The sequence below is a fragment of the Vulpes vulpes genome, chromosome 11 (assembly GCF_048418805.1).
Source record: "Vulpes vulpes isolate BD-2025 chromosome 11, VulVul3, whole genome shotgun sequence".
NCBI lineage: Eukaryota > Metazoa > Chordata > Mammalia > Carnivora > Canidae > Vulpes > Vulpes vulpes.
The window spans coordinates 90,073,328-90,089,242 of record NC_132790.1 but is presented as its reverse complement, the minus strand read 5'-3'; positions in this window follow the sequence as shown (position 1 = coordinate 90,089,242).

The window sequence follows — 15,915 nt, the reverse complement described above, 5'->3', positions numbered from 1 at the left end:
GCGAGCCCGCGGGGGTGGCTTGCTGGGCCCGCTCCGCGGGGGCGGGGGCGGGGGCGGGGCTCGGGCTCCTGGAGGCGGGAGGAGCTGGCGAGGTCGGGCGCTGAAGCGACTTCGGCTTCGCAGTTCATCTTTCATGACCGCTGAGGCTGCCTGGGGTGGCGTCTCTCTGGCCGTCACGGAAAGCGCCCTGTGAGGGGGAAGGGGAGAGAGAGACGAATCGGCTGAGGGCCGCTCGTCCGCCCCGGGACTGCGCGCGCCGGGGGAGGCGGAGGGGGCGGGGCAACGCGCGCCTCGGCCTTCGGGCGGGTGCGGCGCGCGCCTGGGGGCGGGGCGAGGGGCGGGGCGCGCGCCTGGGGGCGGGGCGAGGGGCGGGGCGCGCCCGGCGGGACTTGGCGGAGCCCGGGGGCCGCGCGCCTCCTGGCCGGGGGCGGGCCTGCGCTGGGGACGTGGGAAAGGCGTGAGTTGTCGGGGGACTCGTTGGGGGCCGCGTCCTTGGCGTCTGTTATTATCTGCCGAGGCCTCTTAAGTTTCCTGAGCGGGTTGCGGGGGGTGCGGGGGGCGGCTCAAAAGGAAGTTAAGTGGGAAGTGTGGTGAAGCGAGAAGCGGCGCGGCCTGCTGTGGCGGCTGTGAAGAAGCGGGGAGGAGCCACGTGGGCAGGTTCGCTTCGGTCCCCCCCACCCCCCCCGCCCCGGCTGGTTGCGCAGCCCGCGCCTGGAGCCGCTTTCCCTGCTCGGAGAAGTGAGTTTCCCGGCGCCGTCCGAGCGCAGCCGGCTGGTATTTGCAGCCCCGCCCGCGGCGCCCCCGGGGCTGGGGGCTGGGGGCTGGGACCTGGGACCTGCCCCGCGGCCGCGGCGCGCTGCCCTGGCGGTAGCCCTGGGGACCCGGCTGTCTGGCGCTCGGCGCGGGCACGGCGGCCGGGATTCGCGCCACGGCTGCAAAAATAGCTCGGGAATGCCGGACCGTGGAGCGCCTTGTTTTGGTATAGTTTCGGGGCTCTAGCAGCAAGCCGGGAACACGTAGCGGGGCTCCGTGTTAGCGCCCTTAGAGTTCCGAGGAGCAGCCGGTCCGAGAAGAAGCGAGGTCCCGAGTTAACGTTAGGGACGGAGCCGTGGTTTTTAGAGGACGGCGGTGCCCGCACGTCTACGGACCGACGGACTGCGGGCAGCCCCGCTGGAGGAGCCGAATCGCTTCCCCGTGGTGTTCGCAGCCGCGGTTTGATCGTCCAGGTGAAGGCGCAGCCATCCTCTCGTGGAGGACGATTGAGTCTAGGAGTCCTTCCTGATACAAGAATTCAAGCTTTTTTTTTTTTAAAAAAAAAAAAAAACACCCTGTGGACAGTTAAGTATATTCAACACAGAAGTCGTTTTTAAATGGTGCTACATTGGATACAGGCACATTGGAAGATGTGGTCTTCAGTTTTGTGTAAAGCGGCTGAGAACGCTGGCTGCTACAGCTGAGGACTTTTTGCCCCCCTCCGGCAGTGATTTTTACGTAACTTGCCTCCAAGCGTCCCCAAGCTCCCATGCAATGTGAAATTATGAGCGAAATATCAAATGGGGACTTCCCAAAATAAAGCGTTTGTTGTGATTAGTCTGGACATGTCCACTCTGCTGCCGCTGCTCCTACCACTGCTGAATTGTAAACTAGGCAAGTCATCCCTAAACTGCAAGTTTCCTATCCCTAATCTCTTTTCTTACCTGTCCCGTAGGTGTGTTTGGTTAATACCAGATAATCAATGTGGAAATTCTTTTAAAAAAAATAAAAGCATTACATACATACATTTTTGTATTTATAGATAGAATGGATGATTCCGTTAGTATTCTTGAGGGTAAACTGATTAAGCTGAGAGAATTGGAGCAGAGAGACTGTTTAGGTGACTAGTAACAGGATTTAAGAGGTAGTTAGCTCCTCTGTATGGAAAAGACCTTGAGTTCTGAAACTATTCTCAGCCTCCAAATCCTTGGATTTTTATTAAGGCATTATCTGAAGAGTGGAAGTAAAGAAGGTTACTAGTTTATACAAGTTGAATTTTGAAAAGTATTTGCTTTGTCTCTAAATATTTTGCATTTGTTTAAAAGCTCCGATACTTTCAGTTAAGGTTTCTAGACCTTTATCAAGAAAGATCCAAAAATTTAATGACATTTTAAAGTATATTTTAAAAATGGCTTACACCTATAAGAGAGAAACTTAGAGTGTTCCAAGTACTATATTAGGGTTTGGAGAAAGATCAGTAAGTGAACGTTAAAGTACATTACCCACCTATCCTATAAATTACAGGATGCTTTTGGCTAATGGATTATAAACTAACATCCAAAGCTTTTCCCCTTAAGTTTAAATAATGGCAAATAATGTAATTTCCAGTGCACCGTAAAATGTCATTTTGCAATAACAGTCACTCTTTTAAATGTGTGCCACGGAGTGAAATACGGTATTTTGATACCCATCATCCATTTTTAAAAAGTGAACTAACACTTTGATTATGTAAGTATTATATTGTATTGCTGTTTTATTCTTTGCAGTAGTGATTTTCAGGAACTATTGCCTCCTTCCCAGGGGACGTTTGACCATATCTGGAGATATTTTTGGTGTCCTAGCCAGAGAGCAGGGGCTACTGGTTATCTAGTGGGAGGAAGCCAGGGATATTGCAAAACATCCTACATTGCACAAAGCAGCCTTCAACAACAAAAATTCACCAGCCGAAAATCTCAATAGTGCTTTGCTACTGAGAAACCCAGACCTACAGAATTCTGATCTTATGTAGAATGGTTTGGGACATTAAAGTCTTAGTGGTTGTCATTCTTTGTTGCAGCAAAAAAAAGTTGTGTATATTGCCTACATGTCCTGTGGTCATAATGTTCTAAATGTTAAGTTAATCCAGGGAAGTTTTTTTTAGCATTATGACTATTATTAATATACAACTGATCAATATGTAAATATTGCAATTTTGAATAATTATAAAAAATAATACTTTATTGAAATGTATTTCTTGGTAAGATTGGGCTCTATCATTTAGCTTAAGTTTTCATGGATGAATATTACTTATTGCTAGCATCTGACAGAGTTCAACATCAATTCTTTTTCTCCTTTTCATTTTGTGAGGTGTAAAGGCCTAAACATCTTGTTCTTTTGAGAGGAATAAAAAGAACGGTAATATAGCTCTGTTGTTCAATTCCTTTTATTCCTATTGAGTTATCTGCCAAAAATCATGGCACATCATGATTCTGATGGCCCATCATATCAATTAGATTCTTCAGTTAAGTTCAGTTTAGAATGGAAAGTATTAGGATCACAACTTGGAAAATGATACCTGACCTAGTCGTTTATTTTCTCAAAATTGACTTTTAGTTGCCCTGGCAGTTATGTCCTGGAACAATGCACCATAGTGAGATTCAGAATAGATAAGAGGTGTTTATTCTTTTGTAAAGGCTAAAAGGGCAATTCTCTATGTACTGAAGTATCTCAAACAGTATCTGATTTAAGTAGTTGTTTATTAGTAGTTATTGGATGGGTGGATGAATAAATAGTTGAAGGAACACTTTAGGATTAAATATTATTGTAATAGTCCAAGCTAGAAATGATGGGTGATGCAAGGAAGCTGGTGGGAACACTCTGGATATATTCCGAAGACAGACCTGACATAATTTACTCAAGGTTTGGATGTGAGAGAAGGGGAAGCATCAGCTATCACTGTGTGGTTTTTATCCTAAACTACTGGAAGATTTACTCTTTGCTGAGATGGGGGATGCTGAGAAGAAAAGAATGAGGCAGTTAGAAATACACTTCCTTCCCCCTGTCCATTTTCTTTAGTGCCACATTTGTGCTTCTAAGTGTAAAGTAGCTGTTGAAACTTATAGTTACCTATCAAAATATAAATAATATTATACATTACTCTCAGTCCAATTAAGACATCCCCCAAAATGATGAGGTCTTTTCCTTTGTTTCTAATTCCATTGCCTAAAATTCAAACACTTGACAATATTAATTGTAACTCTTTGGTAAGCAATGTTAATCATCTGATTTGTGCATATTAGATTACCTTGAAGACAGCTTTTATAGTTGAAAGCTGCTCAGTGTTTTATTTATTTTTTTATTTTAGACACATTGTATTTTAAAACAATAACTCTACACAGGTACTTTTTTAAGACAGGTTCAATGTCAAACAGTGGGCTTCATTGGATATAGAAAACTCAAACACTCAAATCATGATTTTATTTTGATAATTGAATCATATAGTTTTCTGACTTGTACAAAACAAAACAATGCAACTTGATTCAGATGCAACTGCAACCTGTAATTTATGATTTATATTAATTCAAATTAACCTTCAATATTATTGGCTAGGCTAACCAAGAGAGGCACATATTTCTCTTAGTAAATTTTTATACTTGCTTTTTTTCCAGTTTGTTTCAGCAAAGAAAATAATATATGCAAAAACAAAAATTAACACCGTTTCAATGACAGGTTACTTTCGTACTCACTTGTTAACGATCTTTTGAAAAGTTAGCCCAAAATGTGTACACTTGTGTAAATTAACATTAATATTACATATTCTACGGGTTGGCATACGTACTGAAAGTGTCCCTTAAGTTTCACCCAAATTCAAGAGTCTGAGGGTATGGGTTCTCAGTCCAGGGGATGAGACCGATACATACATACCAGCTTTATTACATATCTGTGATAAATGTTGAAGTATAAACAAATATTGGAGCATAAGCAAGTTGGAAATTCCTGTAGTTACTGGCATTATATTTGCATTGATAGCTCTCAGGAGAGGGAGTTGTGTGCACTAGGATAATATTGCTTCTTTCTCCTTTGACAGCCTGTTTTCTTCTTAAGCCTCGCATCATCCTATGTCTCTTGCCTCTCTGAATCTACTGACTTGTGCAGATGATTTTCCTGTCACCTCTAGTGGATGATGACAGCTGCAGCCCATTTCTCTAGCCAGCCAAGCATGCCAGAAAGCTTGGAGAACCTCAAACTGCCCTTTACAGAGCAAAAGCATCCTCTGAGTAGCTGAAGCTCAGACTTCTAAATAAGGTATCTTTACCAAGATCCCTTTATGGAAACCACATGTAAAAGACTTGCCCTAGTCTTCAGCCTGCTGGCTGTGCCGGTTGTAAAGATGAGCCACAGGTGAAGAAGGCTATTTATGTTTTGCACTTAGGTATCAAATGTAGTATGTATTTAGTGTTCAAAATTTTATGGTTCAGATGTTTTTGTTTGTTTTCCTTACAAAAGGGCATATAAACCCTGTAGTAAATAATTAAGAATTCCCATTTTGGGGAACTTAAAGATCCTGGCCAATTCTAACATGGGTGTGTGTGTGTGTGTGTGTGTGTATTTGTGTATTTATGTATATGTATGTATGTATTTTTATGTGTGGAGGGGTGGTTTCCCACGTCAGCAAGCAATTTTCCCAACCCCAGCTGGGTATCCGACAACTTAACTCAATTCTGATACTATCTACCTGGAGATAGCATCAAATTCCACAGGTTAAGGGCTTGGTCCCATAAGACTGCCCTCTATTTTAGACACCAGTTGCAAGTCCAGGTAGTTACCTATGCTTCTGAATGACCAGCTATAAGTCAGAGGTTCCCACGACTCCCCGCTTTGGGTTACAGGTTAAGGGTTCAGTCCTATAAGACTTTCTGTTCCCACATCAGATGCCAGTAGCAAGTCCAGGTTATCATCTATGCTTCTCTCACATAACCCCTCCTCAGGTTTGATTAATTTGTTAGAGTGCCTCACAGAACTCAGAGAAATGTTCTATTCACTAGATTACTTACTTATTATAAAAAGACATAACTCAGGAATAGTCATATATATGGAAGAGATGCATGGGGCAAGGTGTGGGAAAAGGGCTAGGAACTTCCATGCCCTTCCCAAGTGTGCCACTCTCCCCTGACCATATGTTCACCAACCTGGCAATTCTCTGAACATCTTTTTGGAGTTTTATAGAAGCTTCATTACATAGGTATGATTGATTTGGTCTTTGGCCATTGGTACTGATTCAGCCTCCAGCCCCTCTTCCTTCTCTTTCTTTTCGTCAAAGAGTGGGACTAAAAGTTCTAACCCTCTATTCCTGGTTGGTTTCCTTGGCAACCAGCCCCCATCCTTCTATGCTATTCAAGTCATCCATTAACATAAACCTAGTTGTGGTGGAAAGAGTCTTGTTATGAATAAAAAGACACTCATTTACCTTTATGGCTCTGAAGTACTTTCAGGAACTGAGGACAAAAGACAAAATATTATAACAAAAGATGCTTCCATTGTTCTTATGCTCAGATATTCCAAGGTTTGGGGGATCTCTGAGCCAGAAACCATGGATGAAGACCAAATATGTATGTATTATAAATCACAGTATCATAGAAACTAATTGTAGGGATGTCCTGTCATCCAGTGTAATGTAATTACAGAATGTGGCCCATTAAACTATGGGGTTTATGGCAGATTTACCATCTTTGAAATGTAACTCATTCACTGGTCTATCACTTTGACAGATCATCTACTACTTTCTATCTATCCTTGTGCTACCATGTACTTACTGTAGAGAGTAGACTGATATGCAGGGCTTTTTCCTACTCCCCCCCTCCCCCCAGGAAATAGTAATGCTTTAGTTATTTTTTTAAGAAGCCAGAAATTAAGAAGTGAAATCACAGAATTAATACATGTCTTTATTATAAGTAAGCTTCCTTGAAGATTTGCTTTATTCTTAGAAAGTAGAACTTGAATATTTATAGAGAAAAAATACTGTGTGCTGATCTAATCACAAGATAACACCATTAGATTGTGTTGACAAACTAAAAATAACAACTTAGTAGATTAAACTGGAATTTCATAATTGTATTTTTATAGATGTTATATCATTCTAAGGTAGTGTAACATTTCAGTTTTGAGTTTGCAGACTCAGGAGTAAATATAGTTTTGAAGTTATAGGACTTGTTTTATTTTTTTCTTTTATTTATTTATTTTTTAAGATTTTATTTATTTACTCATGAGAGACACAGAGAGAGAGAGGCAGAGACACAGGCAGAGGGAGAAGCAGACTCCATGCGGGGAGCCGGATGGGGGACTGGATCCCAGGACTCCAGGATCACGCCCTGGGCTGAAGGCAGGTGCTAAACTGCTGAGCCACCCAGTGATGCCCAGGACTTGTTTTAAAACAAGCTTTAAACTTTCTGTAAGGGTAGGTTTTAATTTTTTTATTAGGTTTTGATTCCCAAGTCTTTAAGGCACTAATACTTAATTTTGAAGAGTATGTAGTGAAAGACAATTGAAAAAAAGTTATGTAATCTCCAGTATCAAAAAGGAAAAAATAGTTCCGTGTGTTAAAGTCTCAAATATCAAAGAAATGACCAACAGTAAATAGTAAAAACTTTCCTACAAAAATTATTAAACTGTAGCATTTCTTTTATTTATTTTTTAGAGCATATGTTCCTACCACGATGACTACCAATGAATTACATTTTTTACATTGTTCTTCTCTTGAAACTGGAAATAACTGCAAAGGAAATTTCAGGGAAAATATTTTTTAGATTTTATTTTAAAATTATTTTCAAATTCCACAGATCTCTTTAAAAGCCATGCAGGGAGCTCAATGTGGGACTCAATCTTGGGACTCCAGGATCACACCCTGGGCAGAAGGCAGCACTAAACCACTGAACCACCCAGGCTGCCCTAGCCTGTCTTTTTTAGATTTATTGCTTGTATTTGGAAATAAAGTATTTTTGTTTATTGTGTCCATATTGGCAATAATGTTACATTTCTTATTCTGATTGAAGATTCTTTGGGGTTTTTTTTTTTACACACACCCGTCATAAATTATAGTAGCATCATTTAAAAAAATAATTTTTAGGAGTAAATCTAAAGAAAGAAAAATGGACAACTCAATATTGAAAATTACAAATCATTATTGAGAGACAAGAACTAAATAAATGGAGATAGTGATATACCATGTTCGAGGAATAGTAGACTTAATATTGTAAAGATGTTAGATGTAAAGATATTATTTTATAATTCAACATAACCCCCATCAAAATCCCAACAGGTTTTTTAGATTAAATTGACAAGCTGAAAACTCATACAGATATACACAGAGCCAGGAATAGCCAAGTTGTTCTTGAAGAACAAAAAGCAGGAGGGCTGAGTAAATACAAACAGTAAAAACAAACACATAGGTAGTCAGCTGATTATGACAATATTGACCTGTGTCTTCACATGCCAAATACCAAAATCCAAAAATCAGTTCTAAAGGAATTAAAAATTAAATGTGGATGGTAAAATACTAAAGTTTTCAAAGGAAACAACATTTGCATGACCTTTGATAGGCTATGATTCAGAAAATCCCTAAGACCACTCCCAGGTTCAGTAATTCACTGGAAGAACAGAATTCAGCAAAGCTAGTATATTCATGGTTTTAGTTTACTATAGTGAAAGAATACAGATTAAAATCAGCAACAGGAAAAGGTGCATAGGGCAGGGTGCAGGACAGACCAGTCACAGAGAGCTCCAGTTTGTTATCTCCCAGTGGCATTATGTGAACAGTGCTTGCTTCTCCCAACAGTGATATGTGGCAATGCGCACAGAGTCTTGTCAACCACTAAGCGTTAGTGTCCAGGGTTTGTTTTGTTTTGTTTCTATTTATATTCAGTTTATCAACATATAGTATAATACCCCTTGCTCATCCTATTAAGTGCCCTCCTTAGTGTCCATCACCCAGTCACCCCATCCCCCTGCCCTCCTCCTCAATGTCCAGGGTTTTAATGGGCATCAGTCCTCATAATCATGGCTCTCTTCCCACATTGCTAATCTTAGTCTCCCATTTCCTCCAAAGGTCAGTGTGATACCATATGGGCCAAGGCCCCCACCATAAATCACATTGTTACTATAGACTATTTGGCATAGCTTAAGGCCCCAAGTAAACAAAGACACTCTTATGAGCCAGGACATTCAAGGCTTACGGGTTACCTCCTGGGAGTCAGGGATAAGGGCCATACTTTTCTTTGGACGAGATTAATCTTTTGCTACCCATAGGTAAACAGCGTTCTTAAACAGGAAGTATCAAAAGCTCTAGACATAAATATAAAATGATAAATTGGTCTTTATTAAGAACTTTTATTCATTCAAAGAATGATTAAGTAACTCAGTTTAGGAGAAAGTATCTCCAATGCACACATTTAACAAAGATGTATCTAGATTATGTAAAGAGCTTGTAGAAATTAATAAGAAAAAAAAACAATGATGGTGGGGGGTAGGGTCACAACAAGCAGAACACTTAAGAAGTTACTTTAAAAAAGATAAACTTCACCTTTATTAAATCAATAAGAAAAAAACTCAGTGATGGTTGAGGGTTAGGGGGACAACAGGCAAAAGACTTAAGGCACTTTAAAAAACATAAATCTCACCTTTATTATCAGCCTAATAAAGTCATAATACTACTATGTACTTAGACAAATGACTAAAAGGAAAAATGTAATACTAGACTTGGCAAAAATGTGGAGCAATCCTACCTCTTATACAATGCTGGTGGGAATGTCAATTGGTACTTTGGCAGAATCTACTAAAGGTGAACATAGGCGTACCTTATGACCTGGCAGTTTTATTACTAAGTGTATACCCAAGAGAAGACTCATGCGTTCATTCATCAACAGACATATTCTAGAATGTTCATTGCAACTCTATAATACAAAAAAACTGAAGAATAGTCAAATGTCCTTTAACAATAGAAAATGTGGTTATATTCAAATGGTGGAATATGACAGAGCAATGAGAATTAGCAATCTACAACTGGGTAACACAATATGGATGAATTTCACAAAATGTTGAAGGAAAGCCAGACCGTGGATTCTGCATTATTGTACTTACATAAGTACAAAATCATAAATTAAGAATCAATTTATCAGTTATTCTTAGGCAATACAAAAGGCATATAGTGACTGGGAGGTGCACAAGAAAGGTTCCAAAATGCTTAGCTTCTCTGTCTACGGTATGTACATTCAAGGTACCTGAAGTTTTCCTAGATGTAAGTAGGTACTTGATTTTCATTTGCTTTACAGGCCATTCTTAAAGAGACAATTTACTTTAAAGGTAATTAACTTCTTAAAAGGTAGACATAACTTATAAATGACTTTTTTATGGTTTGTATTTATGAAGGTTTCAAAAGCAGTGTGCCACCATTTTGCACAAATATGGGATGATAAAATATTTTATCTTTGTCCCTGGTTCCTGACACAAAGCTCCTAAAATTTTGGAATTTCCTCAGTGATAAGGCAGGCCCCTATAGCTTCAGGATAGGGGCTGGTCACTGACTGGAAAGACCAAACCATGATTAAAAGCTTGGAACTCCCAACTTCAGAAAGGGGAGAGGGGCTAGAAACTGAGTTAATCACTAATGACAGAATAATCAGTCATATCTATGTAATTAATATCTCCATTAAAAACCCCTAATTGGTGGGGTTCGGAGAGTTTTCCAATTGAACTCATTAAGGTGCTGAGCATGTAGTGCACTCAGGGAGGAGTGGAAGCTCCATACCCCTACAACCACCCCTATATCTTGCCCTATGCAACTCTTCTATTTGACCATTCCTGAGTTATGTCTTTTATATTAAACCAGAAATCACCAGTAAAATGCTTTCCTGAGTTCTGCAAGTTGTTCTAGTGAGTTATTAAACCCAGGGAGGCAGTCAGAGGAACTCACAAATAATTTAGTTTTGCTAAGAAGAAATGCAGGTACCCTTGGCATCTGTTTCCCTAGCTTCTGAAGTGGGTGCAGTCTTGAGGGACTAAGCTCTGAAACTTGAGGAGCCTGATGCAAACTCTTAAGAGTTGCTGCTAGAATTGAACTGAATTGAATTGTTAGATACCTAGTTGGTAGAAGAATTAGTTGATGTGAAATAAAACACTCAACAAATATCTCTTCTTACAGTGACATTATTTATGATCTATCTGAATTGTGACTCCTCTCATCCCCCAGTTCATGGTGAAATCCTTACCCCTAGCACCTCAGAACGTAACCATGTTTGGAGATAAGGTCTTTAAGGAGATGATTAAGTTAAAATGAGGCCACTAAGGTGGATCCTAATCCAATCCAATGTCCTCATAAAAATACGAAATTTGGACATATAAGCAGAACCAGAGGTGTGTACACATGGAAAAAAAAAAAAAAACGTGAAGAGGCAACAATGTACAGCCTCTACAAGCCAAGGAAAGAGGCCTCAGAGGAAACCAACACTGCTTGCACATTAATCTTAGACTTTCAGCCTCCAGAACTTTAAGAAAATTAATTTCTGCTATTTACATCATCCAGTCTGTGGTATTTTGTTATGGCACCCTAGCAAACTAACACAACAGTTTATTATTCTCTGATTTTATATGCTTATTCCAGACCAGATTCATTGCCACTGACTTTATATGCATATTTCAGACCAGAGGTGTTAGCCTGGGAATTTTAGGAGAGGCATTAACTAGTATCCCTATCTCATGCTATCCCAACCTAAGGATTTGAATCATGATTTTCATACTTAAAACAACACATGAATCATACATCAGTAGTTGTAGCATGAAAGATCAAGTGGAGGAATAGCTCAAAGCACAGAACAAAAACACAAACAGATGGAAAGTATGAAAGAAAAGATCAGAGAACTGAAGGACACATACAGAAGACCCAATACTAAATAACACAGGAGTTCTAAAAGGAGGAAGAATAAAGATGAGAGAACATCAATAATTAAACATTTTATGGGGAAAAAACTGCCTTGAACTGGAGAAAGCTGTTTGTCTACAGAATAAAAGTACTCACTCAGGATTGATGAAGAAAAATGCTGTTGTGGAAAATAAGAGCATAGGCTAAAACTTAAAGTAAGACTTTGTTATTTACTAAGAATGACATGGCAGAAAAGGAGGAGAGTTCCCATCAGCTATTGCAGGGTGATCATAACTGATTTCTTAATATATCAAAATTACTGTGGTTTGCTTCTATACAATAGTGCAATTCAACCCCAATTCCAAGATGTACATTTATTTTTTTTATTTTTTTTTATTTTTTTTTATTTTTATTGGTGTTCAATTTACCAACATACAGAAAAACACCCAGTGCTCATCCCGTCAAGTGTCCACCTCAGTGCCTGTCACCCATTCCCCTCCAACACCCGCCCTCCTCCCCTTCCACCACCCCTAGTTCGTTTCCCCGAGTTAGGAGTCTTTATGTTCTGTCTCCCTTCCTGATATTTCCCAACATTTCTTTTCCCTTCCTTTATATTCCCTTTCACTATTATTCATATTCCCCAAATGAATGAGAACATACAAGATGTACATTTATAATCAACAGGGAAGACACAACTTCAGTGACAGTTAACAAGAAAGGAAATACCAACAGTCACAAATCAGCAAACAAATGATTACCTGAAAGAAGTGCCAGTATCATACAATTAGTAAGTGTCATGGAATCTATTAATATCTCAAGGACCTATCATTTTAAAAATGTTTTTGAAGATTTATCTATTTGAGAGAGAAAGCATGAACAGTGGAGAGGGGCAGAGAGAGAAGTAGACTCCTCACTGAGCTGGGAGCCCCACAGAGGGCTTGATCCCAGGACCCTGGGATCATGACCTGAGCTGAAGTCAGCTGCTTAACTGACTGAGCCACACGGGTGTCCCATCTAGGACTTGTCATTTTGTTGAGATTTCAACTTTTTTTCCACATACTGGCTTAGTACAAATTTTTTTTATGGACATGTTAGAAATAATCTAGTTAAATTTCCAAGTCCAGAGAATAAAGAAAAAGAAACATTAGCTAATGGAGGAAGAATAATTATGAAAGAGAAAGAATCAGACCAGAACCAATTCTTTACTTAGAATATTAGAAGTTAGAAAGTTTAGTATAATTTATATTGAGAAAAAGGACTATATGTATGACTGTAATACAACCAAGATAATATTTAATTATCCGTGTCAAAGTTGTTTATAAAGATGTGTTAGAATATATCAGAAGCACAACTGAGGAAATAGCACAGGAAAGGACAGTAACCAAACAGCAAAGAAAATACCTCTAGACATGGAAAGATGAGTAAATGAGAGAATGATGAGCTCTGACACATCTGTGACCTAGGAAGATATCTAAACAGATGTAGAGTGAATGAGTATGTGTAATATAAATACTAACTGGTGCCTCTTGAAATAAAAGTAGCATGCTGCATAGGAACCCTGATAATAGACTGTAACTAAAGGCAATTAAAATATATCAACAAATCCTAGTTTGTGGGTGGGGAGAGGGGAAGTAAAAGTGTTTTAAAGGACTCATCCAGAGAAGGAAGAGAGCACACAGCAAACAGAAATAGTTGGTATCTTATTTGCTTATATCCTTTACTTTCATATGGATTTCATTTTGAATGTATAAAAATATAATCACCAGTTGCATGAAAAAAGTACAATAGAATTTCATAATTAAAAAGAGGAAAAGATAAATAATGATCAAACAGGAAAACGAAGGGAAATACTTAAAGTAAAATAGGGATATATTTTTAAAAATGCAAACAAAGTAGGGTGAAAGGAATAAAACATGAATGATTAATCTCTCCAATGTATAAAATAGTTTCTCAGATTGGGTTGAAAAAAATAAAATCTATCAATGTACTCCTTAAAAAAGAGAGTTTAAATGAAGTTGAAGAAATGTTGAAAATTTAAAAATCACATAAAAGAGAAACAACTACATACCAAAAAAATGGAGGAAAGACAACAATAATAGATAAAAAGAGTTAAGGTTAAAAGTTCTAAATAAGATAAAGACTGGGCAATGACAAGGCACAGTCTACAAAGAGCATGTATAGTTATAGCCACTTTTTAAATAATTATCTCTCAGGTTCAAATTTACTGTTCTGTATTTTGCTTTTTTTTTTTTTTTTTTTTAAGATTTTATTTATTTATTCATGAGAGACACAGAGAAAGACCGAGGCAGAGACACGGGCAGAGGGAAAAGCAGGCTCCATGCAGGGAACCTGAAGTGGGACTTGATCCCAGGATTCCAAGATCACACCTTGGGTGGAAGACAGGTGCTAAACCGCTGAGGGTCCCCTGTATTTTGCTTTGTAATGCTGGAATTAGAACTCTGAAATTTGCATTTCTTATTTGTCAGTTTGCTCTCTGTTAAGCTCTGGCAATAGGGGGCATTAGGGGTTATCAGAACACAGAAGATAAAAGAAAGTATTCTGTTTCTTACCATTTGTATCTTGTTTCTATTAGTATCATCCTAATAAGCTTTACTCTGCAGTGACATTTCCTCAGTAGCAGCAGTTGACTCTAGTTCGCAGTTTTCTGAACACTGTGCTTATTGTGCCACTTCAGGTAAACTAACAGCAGTGGTCTTCCAGTTTCTTCTATGGTTGGACCCCAATCCCATGAATCCACTCATCTGAACTCAAATACCAGCATCAGCCAAGCAGTACATACACCCTTCTTTGGCATCTCAGCTCTAGATATTGTCGTTGCTTCCTACAGTTTCTAGAACTGTGATATTCAAAGGCTCTTGTTATGCCTTTTGGTTCTTTAATATTTAATTAATTTTTTAATATTGTCTCAAGTGAGATTTTGAGAAGATAGTCATGGAGATGGTAGCATAGATTTGAGATTTTTTTTGAATTCCCACATAAAAGCAGACATTACAATTATATCATCATATTATAAAGCCAGCAACAAAAATATTTACAAACAAATAAGACAACAGTATATCCTCACAAGCTTCAAAATACAAGCAGGTGGGAAGAAGCCATTAATAGTCACAACACCTGAATCTTGTGGCTATCTATGCAGGGAAAAGCAGAAAGAAGCAATGGAATATCTGATGGGCCTGAGGACAGAAGAGCCCCACATAAACTAAAAAGTATTCACTGGAAGTCATGGCAATTCAATTTGAGGACAGTTAGCTAAAACTGGAAGAGGTTTAGCATATTTCAATGACCAGTAAGTCTTAAGAGCTGAGTAGTTCTCATAAGTTCTCATAACTGACTCAGAAGGGCTTCCTCCAAGTTCAGGCTTCATACTGAAGAGAAACTGCTTTTATGAAACAAAATTGTTCAGATTAGGAACAACTGAAATGAAGGAAAAAGAAGGTCTAGATAAAAGGGAAAAGGAGGCAGCTAGAAACTGCCCCAAGTAAACCATTGTAGTTATATGCACTACTATGAAATATATGAAAGCAACATAAAAAGGATCTCATAACTAGTTAGAAAAGCTATCTGAACTAAATAGTTAAAAGATTTAGTTAGTTAAAAGAACTAAATCTTTTACCTTTTAACTCTTTAGTTAAAAGAACTAAATCTTCTAAGAAGTCATCAAAATTAAATCTACATAAAAATAAGCATTAGAAAACTAAGTAAATACTAGACAAGGAACTATAAGAAAACATGACAAAAATAGAATAACCCTGTGGCAAAGAAAACACACTAGAAAGGCATGCTTAACATATATGCACATTGAAACATGCCATTTCAAAATGAGTTAAAAATATTAGGAAAAGATATAAGATTAAAAACAAAAATCAGAACTAGAAAAACTCAAAATTAGCTGATAAAACTCAAAAAGAATTAAAAAATGATTTCAAAATTAGTGAATAAACTAGAGAAAGCATACTTCAAACACAGCAAATAATATCTTATTAGGATAGTAGATTAGGGATGCCTGAGTGGCTTGGTGATTGGGCTTCTGCCTTTGGCTCAGGGCGTGACCCCCAGACTGGGGATTGAGTTGTGCATCAGGCTTCCTGCGGGGAGCCTGTTCTCCCTCTGCCTGCCTGTGTCTCTGCCTCTCACTCTGTGTCTCTCATGAATAAATGGATAAAATCTTAAAAAAAAAAAAAAGATTAAAAGAAGAGAGTTAAAAACAAAAATAAAATGAAAGTATAAAAGAAATTTGAGAGAAAATGACA